This window comes from Anopheles stephensi, chromosome 3 (assembly GCF_013141755.1).
Source record: "Anopheles stephensi strain Indian chromosome 3, UCI_ANSTEP_V1.0, whole genome shotgun sequence".
Classification (NCBI taxonomy): Eukaryota; Metazoa; Arthropoda; class Insecta; order Diptera; family Culicidae; genus Anopheles; species Anopheles stephensi.
This window is the reverse complement of record NC_050203.1, coordinates 30545207-30565783: the sequence shown is the minus strand read 5'-3', so window position 1 is coordinate 30565783 and position 20577 is coordinate 30545207. Positions and strand designations below refer to the sequence as shown.

Below are 20577 nucleotides of genomic sequence, written 5' to 3'. Positions count from 1 at the left end.
TCAGACAGTATAAGATCATGAGTATAATAGTTTACAATCTTTACGAAAGTTACAAAAATAGGGCTTTAAATCTCGACAAGATAATATCTCATACATTCGGCGTTAAATAAAAGATTAAAATTATAGGACAAAACCCAACTCCGACCCTCATAAAGTTCGATTGGGAAGCAGAGTATCAGTTGACGGTGGCGATCTTAAGGTGGTAAAGGAGTTCTGATGTCCAGATCTGATCATAACTTCGGATTTTTGTACCGTTCATTTGTAGAGGCTCTGAGATTCAAAGGCTTTCAAATCGTTAATTTGGATAACAATATAGGCAGTGAAATCACATGGCGGATTCTTTAAAGAAGATCCAGAAGACTCCAACAACACACAAAATGTACAATAGTCTGCTACGGATATGGGTCCGGGATTACCTCAACCCATACTGACAAAGGAGGAGCCTCATCTATCTTATGAAAAAGTAGGGTGTGCAGGGAACGACTACGGACCATGATCTAACTGATCGGTTCGGTGATCCTAGTATCCTGACGGTAGTCAAATCCGGAAGGACACGATGGTTGGGACATATGTTTAGGACCAAACCCGGTCGCATAGGAATACAGTGGGCTTGCTGGATCGCGTTTAAAGAGAGAGTTTAAAGAAAAGGCATTGGTGACCGTTTCATGTCTCAAAACGGGTCTAATAATTGGGCCAAAGAACGAATTTCGTCCATGTAGACGACTCAAATGAACAATATGGGCTCGGTTGTCCGGCGCATTTCTTGTGACTTAACCTGATCATGGCGAGTGGCGGTGAGATCACCGTGCCGCTCGAAGAGCTCGTAATTGTGATGATTACTCTATTGTCCTTCAATGCATACGGGGCCAAAAACCCTTTTTTGGGTGTATTCAAGGGATATACAAAGAGAGGCATATGGGGCGGCCCGGTGGCAGAAGCGATAACGGCGCCTGTCTTCACACGGGGCAGGGTTGGGGTTCAAATCCCATCCAGAGATCGTCGTCCCGTACTGACTATCCAGCTACGGGTTAGATTAAGTAACAGAAAGCTAAAAATGGCGGGTCGATAGACCTTTCGAGGTTGTAGAAGTCTCAAGGAAAAAAAAGAGTCACATGTGAGTTCTGAGACTCTGAATGTGCTTAATGACCATGCTTTTTTCGTTGCGCTTCCGCAAAAAAAAAATGGCGAAAAAGAAGACCTTTACCAATTTATTCTAGTCAAATTGAATGTTGAAATGTATTGTTGAGAGCGTAGGGTGATGATAACCAGTGAATTTTATCCGCTACATAATACTGAGGGTGACTTCTTCCTCCACAGGGATCAATGTTTAATATTTGCTAAATGAGTTTGTAAGTTAAGGACATAAAGTGGCGCATAAATAATTATATTTTTTGTTTTGTTTCTCTTAGGTATACATCTAAAGATCGGCTGGAAGATTTTTCACCTTTCGTAAGTCTATAATATTTTTCAACAAATCACAGCACGAAATTAATTAATGAAATGCAATGGTTATCGTACATTAAAATGTTAAAACAATTTGCCTTATCACATAACTTAACTTACTTTGGAAATCTTTGAGCACCATTCCATTCCAGTCTCCAAGTTTTAAACCATGAACGATTTTGACTTAACACACAATCTAAGGGCATTTAATTGTTGCTTTATGACCGGATAAATACTGCCTAATATATTGCCAAAGGGTTCGGCAAACTCTGGTCATGGGATCAAATCATACCTTACCCTTCGCTTCGCTTCATTTTCCGATTCATTGGCCCTTTAAAATTTAGTAAGGTATCTAGCCCCGTAGGCCTACCCCAGTTGGAGATGATGTTCTCCTTCAGTTTGTATAGAATATCCTCGTTCAGGTAGTAAGTTCTTACATCCAAGAACTTGATCCCTGTAACTCTATACCTTAAAATAGCCTAAGAACTCTAGAAAAGCATTGAGCGAGGAGATTAAATTATACTCAACAATAGGGCTCAAATTGATATTTTAATTGCGCCTGTCTAACGACCGAGCAGCTTCGCCAACTCATCCACAACACCAGCATACTGCTGACACGTAAGGCGTAACGCAAAGCACTATTATCTCGTACTATACTCTAACCGGTCCGGCCTGTTCCTCCCACAAATTGTTGAAATTTAATTTTAAAATCATTCTTCAAACCTCACTAATTGTTCCCGGTAGTAGCAGTTGCGCAGGAATGTTGATGCCCTCCCCATCGCATCGCTACGGAACCGTGGAAGAATGTTCAGCTGACGAAATTGCCACAAACTTGTGTACCGGCGTTTTGGGGGGGGGGGGGGGGGGGGGGAAGGCCGTTCGTTCGACTTTCGCACGGTCATCTTATGGCAGGCCGTTGTTCACGTGCCCAGAAACTTGCCGCTCCAATGAGCATGGAGGACGAGCATCCCGGGTGGATGGGAAAGCGACCACTTTCTGCTTCTACACCGATGTGTTCCGAAGGGAATTTTCACAATCTTGCAACTTTTCTCAAAATTGTTTAACTTTACAAGCTCACCGAAGGAATGCGCAGTCCTTTTTGGGGGCGGCAAGCAAGTCGGCAGACAGAAGCGGGAAGATGCCGGGTCATATACGTTGGACCACAGCAGCAAAACACCTTCGCCCAACGTTCCAGGAAGGATGGAAACGTACCACGACCACTCGCCAGCCGGCATGAATGGAGTTTTAAAGCGTGTGACACTGTGCTCGGTGTGACAAAACCGTACAGGACCGGAACAACGGCTTACGAAAAATGGAAAACACGAACGAAAGCTACAGACACACACACACAACCACTTCTCCGGCTTAGCAAATAATCTCGGTTCCACCCTCGGCACAACGGAATGTGTGTCCTTCTCGTGGGCACGCCATCTCTCGTGTCCTTTTTTTCCACGGAACCACGTCTTAAACCGTTTCACCGTGGAGACTACTTTATCGCTGTTCGCTCGAGGCTCAAGATGCTCATAAAAAAGTTCTTCATCCTTCCTTCCTTCCACTTCGCTCCTTTCACCCCCACATCCACCCCAAACACATGTGAGCAAGCGGTGGATTTGCGTACATCGTACACAGGAATCAGTCGGTCCAGTGCCAAGAAGTCGAGCACTTGAAGTTGGTTTTCAGGGGTAAACGTGTGCTGTAAGTCACTCGTGAAATATGTCCCCGGTGGGCCATATTTGTTTTACATGATCATGTAAAGTTTTTCGGTGCGATAGGTTCGTTTTGGCGAAATTTCGTTTTCGGCATCATTACTTTACTTTGTAGGGAAAAGGAGCTTTTCATTCCCAAGTGGCGGCCCGTGGAGGAAGAACATTTTGGGAGTTTAAAAAAGGGAATCAAAGAGGAAAATTCATTCTATTAGCTATGCAAAAAACTTTCGAAAGTGATCGAAATTCGAAAAACGGAATCTTAAATAGAAGGAGTTTTGTGTGCCACTCGCATGGGAAGTGCAGTTGTGAAGTGTTTTTGTCTATGTATGGCTTGCAGTTTTTTGGACTAAGTTCTAAGAAATGTTTCGATATACTTGCTAAGGGGATAAAATGTTGGCTAATTTTATTTGACATTTGTTAATTCTATTGATTTTTATTTTAAAATTAGTGTTTTACCAAAGTTAATTAGCCTTATAGCTAAGAGAATAAATCAAGTAATGTTGGGGTGGCCTTAATATTTAGTGGTAAAGTCAAAGGGTTGCTTAACCTTTCGAGCTACTAATACCAAACAAGAAGAAGGAGAAACACAAGTTCTTCAAGGTTCCTTGAGTACTAGGAGATTTTATGGTCTATGGTTTATCGAGAACTTCGCGGAGATTTAAGTTTTGTCCAAGTCAGAGACAAAACAAAACCAAGAGATTTTTGGTTGCTCTGTGCAGTCAAAATGAGTTGGCAACATATTGAAATTAGGGAAGTTCGGTAGCCGAGGAGATGGCTATCTGAACACGGTAGGACCGGCGATCACATCCTATCTAGATCGCCTCCTCGTAAGCAGGATTGACTATCTAGCTTAGGGAAAATGGCAGAAGTAAATGGCAGACCGAGGCCTTTCCAGGTTGTAGCGCCAACGAAAAAGAAAAAGAAGATTGGAATTGATGAAGAATTGAGGACCTTAATTATTTACCAAGCTTCGCGGTCTTGGCCTGCTGCAACAATCCTCGATACCGTACACGGTTTAGCACCGTCGTCTGCCAATCCTTTATCCTGGCTGTTTCATCAACGCTATCACTCCATCTCAGCTTGGACCTACCACGCCTCCTCTATTCATGTAGATTTCTTAAAATGACTTTACGGACTGGATCGTCCAGTGTCATTCTCATGACGTGACTAGCCCACCGGAGCCTGGCGAGTCTAATGCGCTGCACGATAGTGAGATCGTCGTACAGCTCATAGAGCTCGTCATTGTCATTGTCATTGGATCCTCCATTGTCCTTCCACACATACGGGGCCAACAATCCTTCCAAGGATCTTCCTCTAGAACGCGGCCAAGAGGGTTTTGTGAGATTACCGGATCAGGATCACAGTGTAGATTCCATTAAAATCTTCACACTCATTATAAAAGTCAAGGAAGGGCTAGTAATGCCACATTTTTCGGTATAATGTTTTTGACTAATAATTTCATCCATAAATACTTTGAGAAACTAGAGAAAAATTATGAGGAAAACATAAAAAAATATTGCGCAAAAGTCTATTAAGATAAATCTTAAGAAATTAAAGCTATTTTATATGAACAAATCATTTAACATCGCTGCATACAAATGGCCCAATCTTGTTGAAGTCCTCAAGACAAGAATACTTTAAACAAAGTCAAGTTCACGGTCATTGATTGATCCTCTTCAATGCAAAAATCCAATATTCCACCCTCATTCACCAGCCAGACGGAGATGAGCCACCCCAGTCATCCCTCGCCACCACTCCCCAAAATTGGCGCCATGCTTGATCGATTTCGTCTCCGCCTTTCGGCGGCTGATCGCGTCTAGACACACACACACACACACACACATAATCCGCCCATCGACATCGTCACTTGCATCACTGGGTAGGGCATCTCCCATGCACACAACCGAATCACTCCAATTGAGCAGCTTCTTGGCGGACTTTTCCTGGTTGGGCAAGTGCAGTTATTTGTTCACCGTCGTCGAGTGTCATAAAGATTGCAACACTGTCACGCAGTACTTGACCGAACAACAGCAACGCACACACTTGAGAACTCTAAGCAGGGAGTTTGAAAATAAATAAAATAAAAACCTGGTGAATAAGGTCCAAGAAACACCTAGCAGTAAGCAAACACCCGCAAAAATCCGTTCCATCCGAACAAATATTGTCAACAAAATTGCAAACAATAAACAAATTAGCGTCCAAAAGAAACATCGAGAACTTGGGTGAGCACACGCCAGCTTGAAAAAGGAAGAAAAAACATCGGTAAAACCGCTTACATTTATTTGCAAATCTTAGCTGACAGGGCGTATACAGGCGTCTCCTGAGTACCGGAGCGAGGGAACTCGGGATTTGCCAGAAGGGAAGTGTCGCGGAGTACAAATATCGTTGATAACACTTTACTTTTCCACCCGGGTTGTGTTGCGCTTGCACCTTCTACCCGACCCCAAAAACGCATTAATGCGAAGAACATTTAAAATGAAAATAAAACCCACCCGAAGCGACATTGCAAGAACCGCAAGGGACAGACACGCGCGCTCGTTGTTGCAAATTCACCTCGCGGTTGCGGCCGTTAGCAACACATCGTGCATTGTAATTTAAAGGAAGAAGCTGGCGAGAAAAAGCGCCCGTTAACATGCGGTCAGTGGCAGGTTTTAGTCGATGAAAAACAAGCCCATTACAGCCGGACGGACGGATGGACACGATGCGCCGTGCTTTTGATTGAAAACGGAGCAACACAACATTTTCGCAGTCGCCGTAGGCAGCATAAACCACCGAACGCTGCAACTTCATGTGCGATAGAAGACGGTGCGCACGGTCCAAAGTTTAATGGTGACAGGCCATATTTATGGCCAAGGCGGGGGGGGGGAGTATTGTTTTGCGGACGCAAATGATGAGATTGAGTTCGGGTGTGCAGCACCAGTGCAATGCGAAGGTGTTTGGTTACGCTTTGGCAAACGCGACGATGTTGCACGATCCGATCCGGTACGCCAACAGCTAACTGCCACGGTTTTGGCGCCTCGATGTGGATGCAGTTTTTATAAGTTATGACACGGTCACTTAGTGTGCCGAAGTGAATCTCACACACACAAAGCGAAGATTAAGCCACCATTCGCCGGTCTGGGACTAGAGGTATGGCGAGCAGTAGAGAGGAAGGGTATAAATTTAATTTATGGCGTGTGGTGGTTTTATGGGAAACGCTTCATTAACTTTGCGGACTTTCGGGAGAACTCAAATTTCGGGACAATATTGTAGAGGGATCATTTTATTGATTGTGATCGTAATAGGCAGAGTGGCGTTCGAGACACCTTTTTTTTGTGCCCATAGCTTTACATTCGCCACGAATCGGGTTTACTCATAATTTGAGAAAGACGATGGCTTATGGTCTAAAAATAAAAAAATATAAATTTTTAAGTTTCTACTCGGGGTGCGATTGAATTCTTGACTAATCCTCCCAAGAGGAATCCTTAAAGTCGTTAGTCGATCCCCCCTATGGTTCGATTCTTCGGTCTCGATATTTCGTCATATTGATCTACTAGCCTCAATATATTAATAAACTCGATATTGAATCTTTGTACAAGCTAACAGTTCAGATGAGACTCTTAATCCTGTCTTATAGTATTAAAGATTTGAGCCCCGATACAGAAATTGATCCAGTGGCGGATCAACCAAGGAGCGGAACCAGCGTCCGTTAAGGGCCTCGTCGGGAGGGCTGGGGGGGTTTAGATTAGAATTAGTGGGGCCTCAACTGCCAAAGACCATCATCCACCGCTGAATCGATCTCAAGTCTTCAGGCGCTTAAGTCCTATTCAATCCGGATTAGGGAATAAAGTGCTTATCAAAGAATCTCGTGTTGTAGATTTACCAATTATTTGTTCTTGAGTCTTAAGTGGCAGGATGTGGTGGCGCCATCTTGTGGGAAATAGCAGGTTCTATCGAGAGATCATCATTGCTTGTAATTGGCTTGTAATATATTTTGTAATTAGATTATCATAACTGTTAGTTCTCTAAATCATAATGCAATCTGAGGTCATACGTAAGAAGTGATAACGTATACTGGAATCACACACACCTGAAACAGAAACCATAGAAGTATTCTTGCAGCTTTTTGAGTGGTAGATCTCATAGTATTTATTCCCTGGATTGATAACATAGTTTTTAAGATATAACTATGCGACATTGATGGGGTGCTGTGTTAGGTGAGTGTGCCAAAAATGTAGTAAGAACGTGCTGAGTTTCGGTGATATCTTAGCAATACGCTTTACATAGTCCTGGAAGATATCATGTCAAGTGCGAGATAGCGATAGTTTGAATACATTAAGTACATCATCTGACACACATCTCCAGCAAAGAGTATTTTTAAATAAATTAGTAATGGCCATATTAAGTGGACTGCAATGAAGATGAAGTACCTGTTGCCCAACGATGATTGGGATGTACAGGGCATCAGAGTTTTCGGCAGTGGATGGCGAGGATCACATATTAGTGGAATAATGTATACATTTCGAGGAACGATCGTAACCTCGAGGATCTATTAAATTATGGACTCCATGAATTTTAGATAGGAACACGTCCATTAACAATTCTCTGATGCGTCTATTAGCCTATTCTGGGCTCTTTTTAAAGACTTTGCCGGTGAAAGAGATTAGTGTTCTTAATTTCGGAGCTTTCAGCTTTGAGCTAAGAACTCTGAGAGGATCTGCTTATGAATAATGTCCGAGCTACGCGTTTAACCTTGTACATGGTATGTATTACACTCACGAGGACACTATATCATCGCGAAATAACTTGAAGTCAAATATGTCGGACTGTGTACAGAGCTCGATTAGCAGATAAGTGCCATGCAAAATAACAATCTACTAAACACTCCACTGGCAGTCAATCCTTCGGATTAAACTTGTGAAATTCCTCTCCAATGCAAATTCTAAGCTAAACGAGCTTTCACAATTCCTCCTCCCCAAGCCCATTCCCCGCGGCCGACAACGATATCAATTATTTGTGAACACTAATTTCACAACGCTCAACGCCATTCAATCGGCATCCGGTTTTCAAATACAGCATTCATTTTCCCCGGAACGCCCGAAAAAGTTTCGAAAGCGCGCTCTAATTTTATCTTTACCATCTTCCAACGGCAAACGAAACTCGGCACCGGGCTCGAGGATTCGCCGAAATTCACTCAACACTAAATTCGGCACATGGAAAAAGCAATCCACAAAGCTAGGGCAACTCGCAAAAGGGTTTTTGGCTTTCCCCTTTTCCATCGACCGGTGTTGGTGGTGTTGGTGGTGTAGGATGCTGTTTGGAAAATTCTGCAAATGAATAAATTAGCAACGACTCGAATCCGGATCCGGATCGAGGCGTGGTGGTTTCTCGCAACTCCCTCAGAAAAAATGGGCCTCCATCTCGGCGCGTCGGTTTAAAGCTCGGGCAGGATGAGGAAAGTTAAACAGCTACTGGCCATATGTCATGGATATGAACTTCCTGCCAAAGGCAGACCATTTTAATGCTCCGCTCAAGGCGAGGCGCAGAGTTTATAAATAGTACAGCGCTGCCACAGCCATACTGGGCCATAACTGAAGAAGGGAAGAATAACAATAAAGCGACAAAGCGGTGGCTTATTTGAATGAAAAACGTATGACGTCATGGTATTTTTATAGGAGGCACAGCATGGAAAGCATAGTTCCGCCCAAGGGATGTGCCGGTAATTTGGGCTGGGTCCTGTGACCTTCTCTACCGGGGAGTCTGCCATCCGAAACCCTTTATTCCGCTGCTCCGACCATAAATTGCTGGTTTCGGTACCTTTCGGTAGCACAATTAGCTCCACACCGATTGTGGTTCACCAGTGTGCATCGATAAAATTCTTCCCCGGCCCACACACACACATCCGGGAAATTCTCACCTGCGGAAGCATTTATTTTCATTTCTACGGTGTTCTACTCCACCCCTTCGTCAGGCCCTAACTCTACTCGCCTATGCGGGTGAATCTGGGTCGGGTTAAAATACAAAACCATCGTTACGATTACATGCAAAAAAGGGGACGCTAGGACATGTCTGATGTTCCGGTAGAACATGGTGGCTTGGTTTGAGGGATGCAACTACGCTACTGTTCCGTTTGCTGGTACGTCTTGTAGTAACGTACGACCCAGAACCGGCGGTCGGCCCAACGGTATGTCGAACACGTCCCGCAACAGACAAACGCTAACAGCCCGGAACCGGATGCGGTGGTGGGGGAGGTGGGAGAAGTCCGGAACGCAGGAAGGGAAAAGAAAGACGGCACAAAAAGGCACAACAAAATGGACACCACACACGTCGCCATACAGAGAGCCTTTCCTACCAACTTCCGGCCAACGACACTCGACGCTCGTCTATATCCCTTCCACGTGAAGGTATTTGTTGAGGAACGCCATCTTTACACCCAACCACCGTCGATGTTCACTTGTGTGTGTGTGTGGCTTGGTGGGTTGTGTGGTTTGGTAGAAAGGTTTACATTCCTCCTGTTGTACGAGAAAATTGGTGCAACACACACGGAGACATTTTTGCGTGTTCTGATTGCTTCTGATCAGGATCTCAGCAGCAGGATGGTTTGGCCTGTAAATGCTTCAGTAAGATGCTCACGTACGGTAACCATAGCATCTCAAGCATCTTAATTTAAGCAATCGGTGACAAATTCTTCCGCTCTTATCTTTACTCTACATCGGCTAACTGGGTGCTTTAGGGTCATGTCATTGAAATGAGTTTGTACTACAATTTGCCACCGTGCTGCTACAGATAATCCCGCTGCCCGTTGACATCGGGAAAATGCAACCAACGCAAAGTGGTGCGGCGTGGCGTCAGCTTGTTTATTGTTTTACGAGCTAATTGTAATTTTAATCTCACCCAGGCTACGTACGACTGGTAGGCTTCGAGCCAGTGGTAAGTTTGCCACCATGTGGTTCGGTTGTGTGATGCCAGGCGCACCACATGAGGTTGGAGCAAGAGAACCGGAAAGCAAAAACAAAAAAAAAAAAACAAGCTAAGTAGATAACTTTATTGCGAAAAGTTTTCTACTGCACGTAGGAATATTCACTTACTGAATTAGACACACGCCTAGTCACCATTAACGAAGAGATTCGGACTGGATACAGTGTGAGCACACTAGGAGGTTAGTCAAAAAGCATTTGGAATTGTTTTAAGGGTTAAGGACATTAAAGATGTGTCTCTGGAAAAGCTATTTCTAATATTATCTCTCTTTTCCTAACTTAACGACCTCTTAAGGACATGTCTGTCATTTCTGGTTTACTAGACTTACTGATACCACGTAGTTGGATAGTCAGTCCTCAGAACCAGGGGAAGGTCCGGATTGGTTTTGAACCCTCGTCCTGCGTAATCTCCCATTTCTAATATTCTGAACTCTTTTATGCTCGGTCAACAAAATTTCTGAAATTTAAATAATGTATTCTAAATTACTTCTTGAAGTCCTTACCACCATAAAATAAGCTAGAGACTCTTTCTCCACCAGAACATTGGAACAACCAAGCGCATACACACACACACGTTGACAAACCAACCACCCTCTGCATGATGAAGTTATGCAAACTTCTCGCTGAACATGTTCCGGCAGTTAGTAAACCGCAAACAAACGCACCAATTCCACCCGCCCCTTCAGCGGGCAACATTTGAGTATTACTGGTGGCGTTATATCCCCTTCCATCGTAATGCCAACCGTAATGTATTCAACATCCTTCTTACCCAAGGATTGTAATGGCGAAATGGTGCTTGTTACAGGTTAAACCGAAACAGTGAACTACATGTAACGAGCGGGGTAGGTACACGGATCGAACCGAAACCGAAACCGACAGACTCCTCCCAGAGCGTGGTGTAACGCAGCATCCATTAAGGGATCTCTGGCGCACGGCTAAAACTCGCATAAAGACACAGATTTAATCCTAAGAAAATGGTTACGGAACGCTCTTAGAACAACCATTCCTTGGGTTCTGGATAAAAGATCGCTGTTCGCACGATAATGTACAATCCGGGTGCAAGGATACAGGCTGGTGGGTTTGGAGTTAGTTTTGGTGCTCCATAAACGATTGTAACGATATCCAGTTTGAAGCAAACCGGTGGAGTTACGTCTTCCAATTCGTTGGCTATTCATTCGCCGCTCATTAGCCCAACTTCCAACAACGGTGCCATGTGCGAATGGAAAGTAATTACAAGCACAAGTGTTTCGGGTTTCCCAACAAAAAAAAAACTCCACCACAAAACATTTCCCGGAAAACCCTAATTAACTATAATCCGGCTCGTGAAATTAGTAGGACGTATGGGTGCGTATGGCTTCCGAAATTAGCATCCTCAAAGCACAACCACAACTGGAACCGTTCCCATTTCATTACCACACTTACAATGCTTCAATCGCTACGCTACGGTACGGCGTCCATTAATGACGTCCTTATTAATTCGCCATTCAGCTCGCATTGTCGGAGATGTTTACGCTGGCTTAATAGATTGCATAAATAGATTTCAATCCGATTTCAGACCAGCAGGCAGCTACTTGCCTCTAAAGCGGATTAAGTAACAAGCTTTCTTTGTATAATTCTGCCTATTTTAAGAACTCCACAAAAGGAGCGCTCTTAATCAAACAGTGCTAGCAGTTGCTTGCCGGTGGTCCAGCAGGACTGGACGTCAGCAACTCTCTCCGGTCCAAATCTCATCAACCACTCAACGGACGTAACAGCCATCTTCAAATTGCATTTCATCAGGACAACAGAAAAAAAGCGACAGCTAATCAAGTCTACAGTGTCCTATAAAACCACTCTGTCCCCCGAAAGTGCTGTGAGTGTGAAATTATTTTCCTCGGTTTGTGAGTTAAAGAAGCCCAATCGCCCATTGCCGCTTGATTTATTACGGAACGGAAATGGGCAAGTGTGGCACACCGTAAATTCTTTTCCTGCTTCGCCTGAACTATTTCGAGCACGCGGGAGGGCACGCAAGTTGAGTAATTTTGTTTTCATAAAATCTGCATAGCAATTGCGAATCGGCCAGACAAATGCGTCGACGATGCGCGGCAAGCAAGATGCACGGAACGGAATAGTTTTGCATTATTCAGTTCATTGCTATGCATCGGATAGTTTGCCCCTGGTGCCGGAGCATCATGTCTGGCTCGGGCTCTCTTATGCTCCTTACCGGTCGCAAGGCATGATACATTTTTGACAATGGCCAATCATACGGCGAAGGTTGATTGGATGATGACATCACCTGAGGAGGCGTTGTTGCACCGTTCATTGTTCAGACTGATTAAACCTCGAGGAGCCCAATCCCAATTGTGGCGCACGCAAGAGAAGGAGGGATTTGTTGTGTGTTATTTAAAATTGGCTGCCTTTGCGAGTGAAGGTGGCTTGTTGGGCAATTTCCACAGCATCCTCGGAGCAATCCATCGAAGCACCGAAGTTTCTTGTGCGCACTTTGTACAAGGGATTTTGATTTCGGGGTTGACTTATCAACACGTAGTCTTCTGTTTCTATTCACGCAAGGACACAATGTAAAAATTGCTCATGTCTTCAAGGAGATAGAACAATCCACTTTTAATCAAATTTGGTTTTTCAGGGAAAGTGAACGGTGTCGATCGTATTACGACAGGCAATCCAAATTTTGAACTTAACTGGAAAAAATCGGACTTGCCACGGTGCTAGACCAGATCTCATGTCCGGAGAATTGGAATTAGATTTTTGGAGAACTCAACAATATTGGGTCTTGTGGAGTCCTTGGTACTTGGATCCAGTAGGATGATCGACTAATCAAGTATTGCTTCCCTTGCTCTTCATCTGTTTGAAGCAGCTGATAGCAATAAACTCTAAAACGATCTTCGAGATGTAGAAAGTTATTTTTTTCGAATTTAATTTTGGTTTGGTTTAGACGGCAGGTTAAATAAACTTTGCAAAAAACATTCCCATAACCTTCCAAGTGGGAGTAATGAGAAGTATTCCTGATACAGCTTGGAAGGTTCTAGCCATAAAATGTTGGATCTTTGCGATTCGGAAATTCTTCGTCACGATGGTAGGGCATCAGCTACGCTCCTTCCATCGCTACATCGATACTCCGTTACCGTCAACAATTTCCTGTACCAGAGAGCTGGAATTGATTGACTTCTCTCCTCCATCTTCGTCTTCTGGCGAGATAGTTCACGACAAGGCACGAGAATCCAGCTGCCTGGGCTTTCCCGAGTTAATCATGAATTTGTAAAAGAAAAACGATGAATAGAGAATCGAGTGTCTAGCATCTTTATGTGTGGACCGGCAACTATGGCTGTATGAGTCTGTCTTATCTGCAACCTGACGCTAGAGAATGCTATGAGAGATTCTGAGGAGAAAAGTCCTGGCATACGGTGATGACATCCGAAGCTACTTCGTCTTCTTCTTCGTTCTTGGTCAAATGGCCTGGTACCCAATCGCTCCTTCACCCCCGGCTGCATCACATCTCCCACAGGTCTGCCATAGTCTAGCCTCCGCCAGCATAGTCCAGGACTCTTGCCCGTAAAAAACAACCTCCCGTATCAGTGAGCGATCTATGGCGAGGCCTTCTGGATCTCAGGAGTCTGTGGAGCCCTAGTCATCCAAAGCTAATGACGACCGAAAGCTCGAGGACCCAAGATCGAAAAATTCCAGAAAATCAAAATAATGGTGACGCCACCAGCGGCCATGCTAACAAATACTATGTTGCAGAGGGATGATGTTTACAGTGATGGACAATAGAATAAGACCACTTCTATACCCGATTTTCCAACGACTGCTTTCGATATTTCTACTAGGTATAATCAAGCAAAACTTTGGCAGAAGCATGCTCAACATCTAAAGTTTTTATTGCCATTTTATTTTCAAGTCAAGTCTTATTCTACATCAAAATCAAGTCTTATTCCATGCAAACATCAAGTCTTATTCTATTGTCCGATACTGTACATAGATGATCGCACTTTCAAAGTCGTCCAAAACTCCCTATCCTTACACTTCGTCTTGGAGGCTCTAAGCGGAATGAACGTATGTGGGTCCTTACTTTATTGAAATTACTGACCAGTATTCCAACCATTGTACGTCCGAGGCCCCTTTCCAACTCGGGGCCGCTCAGTCCGCGTACCGTCAAATCCGCCTCAAGACACTCTTCGCTGTGATAGTGCCCAATATTTTTGAACTACTTTCCGGAATGTAACTTATATTAGCAGAATTAAGGCGGCGGCACAGTATTATACTAGAACCCACACTACAAAATAAGAAAAGAAAAATAAATAAATAAAACTGCATCATTTGGCGTGCTCAAATTTACCTCCCTTTACAAACGAGCCCACCCTCCGCATGGGCTTCTTCACAGGGCAGACCCAGGAAGCTGGAAATGGGATTCACTGTTCCGAAAACCTCTCAACTACACTGTTTGCATGGCACACGAGAGCCATGTGTGAGCGTGTGTTCGGCGGCACGGCTGTACCTTGAAATAAATACTGGAAGCTATTTACATTTCGATATCGCCACCGTAGCCACACAATGCCTGCCACGGAACGGCACAATGTAGCAAAACACTTACGACCGGCGGAGATGACTTCATCGGCTCGGTTGGCTGCGTGTTTGTTTCGCGTAGCCCTCGAGAAGCTTTCGTACCACGTGTCGCGTCGAGGTTTCTGTTCGTGTTCTCATCTCATCTCACACCGATGAGACACCAAGTATGTGGAGACTTATGGACTACTCTTGCCTTAATTTATGGAGCCCACCAAAATTTGCTGAACGTAAGTTACTGTAAGCGACACACATTAAAAAGAGCTTAATATTGCCATTCGTACGGCATGCACTAATAATAATGATAATATGCTGGATAATTAATTGTACCATAAAATGGGGCGGTGTAAGTAAGGCGTGTAAACCGATTAGGGCATGTGCGACCGCGGCCCACACGAGTATTTAAATGTAATTTATTTTTCAAATATCGATCGACCTGGACGAAGGTTTTGAGCCCATGCAGATGGAGCAGCCATGTTATGACATCGTGTGGCAGCAGCAGCAGCAGCTCCACAGCCGTTTTCGAGAGCAATAAACTACCCGCGGCAACGGTGCAACGGATCGATATGAAACTCATTACACAACCACAAAGGCCGGGTTGGCCCGAGCGTGTACTTAACCTATCAGATGTCTAGCAAGCTACATCCAGCCTGAAGTTGACAATGGGTTTGCAGAATTAAATTATGAACTCCTAAACATTATGCTCCGGCCCAGCTCCATTCATCCCCCGGCTCGGCGACCTTGGCTGGCAACTCATCCCGCCCGCCAGTTGATTTAAACAATTGTGTGTGTGTTCCGACAACTGTTTGGAAGCTTGACAAAGTTTAATCCGTTTGTCAACGTTGATCACTCATCACTCGTTTGTTGATGTTGAAACTCAACATTAGCGGGCGGTTGAAATAAACCACCGTAAATAACAAATAAAACAACACCGAGAACTCCTCTACCGAGCGACGCTGGTTGACTTTTTCCACAAAAAAAAAAACGGAGCGCCGGTGAACGAGAGCTTTCATGGAGAAATGGGCACTGGAACTGACGAACTCGGTGGGAGCAAATATTTACATACCATATTTTGCGCCATTTATCGTTGCTTTCCGCCTAAGGAAGTGCCTATACAGTAACGGTGCAGCAGAGGCTAAGCCTCCACTCATCAGGCATAAGCCGCATCTTCGTCCCGTTTTTGCAATGAGCCCTCTGTAAGCGTGTGACGGGCGTTCCGGGCTCGCTTTGCTGTTTTTCCTTTTTTTTTAAGAAGCACACTAAAAAAAAGCGACCGACAAGGTCATGGTTGGTTTGGGTAAACCCCGGGAGCAAACCTTCTCCCTAGCCGGGTTTGCGATGGGAAGTAGCTACAAACCTTGAGGGCTGTGTTTTTGTGCCTGGAAAAACCATTCCTAGGTCAGGCTTCAGGGAGTTACAGGACGACGCCATTAAGTTTGTCGTGCCAGTTTACAACCGAAAGCACTCTTTTCCGTCCGGTACTGTTTGCTATTTGTTTTTGCAAATTACTTCCCTCTGTTGCAGGGTTTCCCGGGATGGATTCTCTCGTCTGATCTCTCCCAGGTGCGATGCGATCCTTCCGGGGGGAGAGATTTAACACACCCGAATATTAGTTCGACTACATCACTATCGACGTGCGTCGAACAAGATGGCAGGATAAATGGCTCCTAATGACTTCGACGACAGCGTCGAGCCACTTTTATCTGCCCGACCGTGACAAACACCCCGCGGGTGATGGGAGGATATTATGTTACGGCCCGAAATAGCTTCACACACACAAGGGCACACGGTTAGCATCCTTCATCCGCGTCCACAGATCCCGTTCCTTCCATGGGCGAGCTGCAACACCATCACGACTTTATGGCCGACAAGCGAAATGGTCACGTCTGGGATGGTGTGGTCGAGCAAAAAAAAATAAACGAGACTCGTACACGTGTGGTCCTGTCCCATCACGCAGTCACCTACGGAATAAACGAAATAATGAAGGTACTAAAATTATACGACAACAATACGCGGGAAGGTCAGGCTGGAAATAATATCATCATTCTCACCGGTAATAGTATGCAGGTTGGGCTGGATGGCTGGTTGGAGTTTAGGGGGTCGTCGTATATATTTAGTGCGCACGGTACGGGCCTTCCGCCATTCCGACGGTGGAGAGTGGTGATGAAAATGGGATGTTATTCCATTTTCCTGGAAACACTCCACCGCTGACTCTAGACTGCGCGTGTGGGATGTGGTTTGTTTTTCGCGTACCATCCCCAAATCATATCTTCCCCAAACGGACGCTTAACGAGCTGTTATGGCGGTGTTGTTGTTCTTGTTGTTGTTCGGGTGCTTCTTCCATTTTGTGGGAAAAAGGGAATTGAAAAATATTGTTGTCGGCCGTGAAATGACAATGTTTAATGAGTGATAAACAAAAAAAGTTACACGTAAACAATTGAATAAATTGTGTGCTGATTGAAATGAATGGGACGGCAATGGGCCGGGGTACCGTGTGGGGTTTATTATGATTGAACAGGATAAGAGCTTTCTGTACGAAGTAACTTGCAGGTGGGGGCATTATATGAAAGTTGCTTGGGAGATCTATTGGAGCGACGAAGGAATGTCCCATATTGCTGAGAGATGAACGTCGTGTTTTATAATTTCTCATCGTTTTCCTTCAAACCCACTACTTTGGAGCCTAGTTAACCTAGTAACACACCAGCTAGGTCAAACCTTTTACCTAGATGATACGCTAAAAGGAAGGAAAGGATTTCGTGTCACTCAGTTGATAAAATTATTATTTTAGCTGAATGACCATTAGATTATTCACTCAAAAATGAATAGTATTTTTCTAATCACTTACTTGGAAGTTTCCTCCGTTTTACGAAAGATGGAGCCACCAGTAGATTTTGTGTAGAAGAGACGAATGAAGTTAAATGACTCAAAGTTTCTATAATCAAACGAACTAATCAACCAGACTTCTTATAAAAATTTCGAATAATTGCCTCATTATACCTGTGTTATGGTCATCAAATATTTTTTGAGCGGAGCCGTAATAGATTTGATCCTAAGCCGTGTCAAGCTTTCTTCTTCTTCTTTCTTGGCTTAAAGACCTCTCAGGTCATGCCTGCCATTTCTGACTTACTAAACTTCAGCCTTCACTATGGGGGAATGGCTCAGATGGGATTTGAACCCCGGTCATGTCGTGTGAATATTGGCGCCGCTGTCGCATCTACCATCGGCCTACCAGCCACGTCTTAAGCTTTAAAACTTTTGCTAGAGCCTTGAAATTAGCTATGTATTCATTATAGAACCCATGGTATAAGCAATTGACGTGTCGAGACTTAAAAACACTCCATAAATTTGCTGCTTTGGCCTTAAAAACTCATATAATATATATATATATATATATATATATATATATATATATATATATATATATATATAACTTAGTTAAAAAATATTGAAGGTGACGCATATCCAGTAGGATAAAAAGAGTGTCGAATATTATGAGTCTTTAAGAGTGATGAAAAGGCCATTGGACCATTCTATCAAACTCCATTTAGTCTATCAATTTGTACGTTGCAGGGATATAGCCTCAATACAACGGCCGAAGGATCAAATCATTATTTTTTCACCGAAGCATTAGCTCCAAAAAGGCAAGTGGAAAATTTAATCAAAGGCTGCCTGTCTTATGGAATCCAAAAACTTATCCGCCTTGTCAAAAGCAAATATCGCTGTAAAACGAAGACTTTAAACCTTATTCTTCTTTACAGCTAAACGACCAGCTGCTAGGGCTTGCCGGCCATCTAATGGTTATCTTGCAAAGATCACGATGTTAAATGGCCAGTCCTCACTGGACCGGTCATGGATTTATGGAGGATGGATTCGAACCCGGGTTCTGCGTTATGAAGACTGGTGCCGCTGTTGCATCTACTGAAATTACTCTGAACAGGATTGAAGCATCACAAATCTGAAATAATTTCCAGATGCCTAGATCGCTTAGTACGCAAATGTCTTGATTGTCACGGGCGCGCGACTTTCTTGTGAGGCATAAGATTCGCCTAAAATGAAGTCTGAAAAGAAACTGTGGGCGGTACCATCCGATCCTTCTTTAAACTATGCCGAGATGTGTGACAACCAAAAGAGACTAGAATTTTCAATAGCTGGAAAGTTAGTCCTGATACACAGAATCAACTGAAATTTTATCCTTCGTTTTGTTGGATATCGCCCATTAAACTATCGGACCGTTTATACCTCTGCTTAGGCAACCTGATTTCCAATAAGCATCAATCCTAATTCACTATTTGGCTCTTCGGATCTAAATATTCCTTCAACCGACTCCGTCATGAAGCATAGATCAATTGGCTTAACTACTTCATTGAACAACCCTAGATCCTTTCGTTGCTTACGCCCTCAAACTTGTAATTGAACTCAGTTACTCTTAATCTCACCTACAAAACAAAAACACGTTCATCAAACCATCATCCATCCAGATGTTCTACCGTTGCCTGACCGATGCAACAACACATTAATCCAATGCAGGCAAGCTCTGCGGTCAGAAACGAAACCATCGAAACTTTCCCTCAAGTTCAAACCTCACCAGCCTGGAAACTGGTTCCCTCGGGTCGGCTAATGGACCCATGCCCATAGATACATCTGCGGTTTTGACACTTTCCCTACCCCAAGACCAACTCGAGACTGGAAACAGCTCATTGCAAAAAAGCTTTTCCCAACCGTACTCGACCACCATTCCGAGGTAACTTGGGAGCATGGAAGTAGGAATATCGCACGGAAAAACATTCTCCTCAAATGAAAGAGAGAGAGAGAAAGAGAAAAAAAACACACAACGAGCAAGAGGATGAGCGTTAATGACTTCCCGTGGCTTGACTTTTAAGGTTCTGGATCCGGTTCCGGTTCGATCCACGAGCCCATTATCAGTAACCGCACGCACTAAAAACGCACATTTGGAAAACACTCAGCCAAATGATATCTGGCGCGAACAGAAAAAGCAGCAAAAACAAAATGGCCAGCCGTTGCCATTATTTTGTACAGAGCGTGAAACTAAAGCCACAACGATAAAGCCACGGAATCGCTTGCAGAAAAACAAAACAAAAAACCTCCAACCGTCCACGAACAGTGCAAAGATTAATTATCTTACTTGCGCTTGCGCATGCCGGGACAACTTTTTTGTTTGCCCCCATTTTCCCGGTGCCACTTATTAACTGGCCCCTTATTTCATTCCGGCACACCGGGCACTCACAACAGTACGAAGCTGGCTGGCGGCTTATTTGAAGCTCTCATTTTCAACAGCGGAAAATTCATTACACAAAATATTATTACGTGTCGGTTGAAATTGAATCCTTGGAGTTGCCGGGGTCGTTTTTGTGGGTGTCGGGTCGGTGCACGGCTGTGTTTGCCAGCCCTTTGCTGCTTTTCAATGAGTTCGCAGTTCATTTGTGTGTGAAGCTTAACGGCATGAAATGCGAATCTCGCTGCTGGTTCGACCACGGACCCGGAATGGGATTGGCTTACTGGCCCACCTCTCCAGACATGCGATTTTTTTTGCTGCCCCAGCCTTTTTTTGCTGGTGTATTATTATTGTGATGCTCCGTTTTGAGAAGTGTTTTGTGCAGACTTTTCAACAGTCAAAAACGCTTCAAAAATCAACCAAACCGCGCCGTCTCCGTCCGTGGGGCTCTAACGGCGCGGAACAAAACCGTTTAGTCGAGACGCCAAAAATTAGCCCACCTCAGCGGAAAGAAGGGAGGAGGGAGGATGAGTTTCACATCCTTGCAAACACGTGGCACGACTGGTGGAAAACGTTTTTGCCATACCTGGCTCCTACTTGGCAAAAGACGAACTCCTCATACTTTCTACCGTGGACCGCAGCTGAACTTCCCGTGGCAACAGCATCGGGGCGAACGGGAGTC

At 44.2% G+C, this 20577-nt stretch overlaps 1 protein-coding gene across 3 annotated transcripts in view; it reads left to right on the top strand.

Annotated features, from left to right (window-relative positions):
• Positions 1–20577, top strand: part of LOC118509478 — a 113109-nt gene that overhangs the window by 18585 nt on the left and 73947 nt on the right. The window contains exon 2 of one of the 3 annotated variants that reach the window (XM_036050118.1): positions 1410–1449. The exons of the other annotated variants lie outside the window; for them this stretch is intronic. The gene's annotated coding sequence lies outside the window, so the exon portion shown is untranslated. The remainder of the gene's footprint in view (positions 1–1409; positions 1450–20577) is intronic. 3 annotated transcript variants of the gene reach the window in all.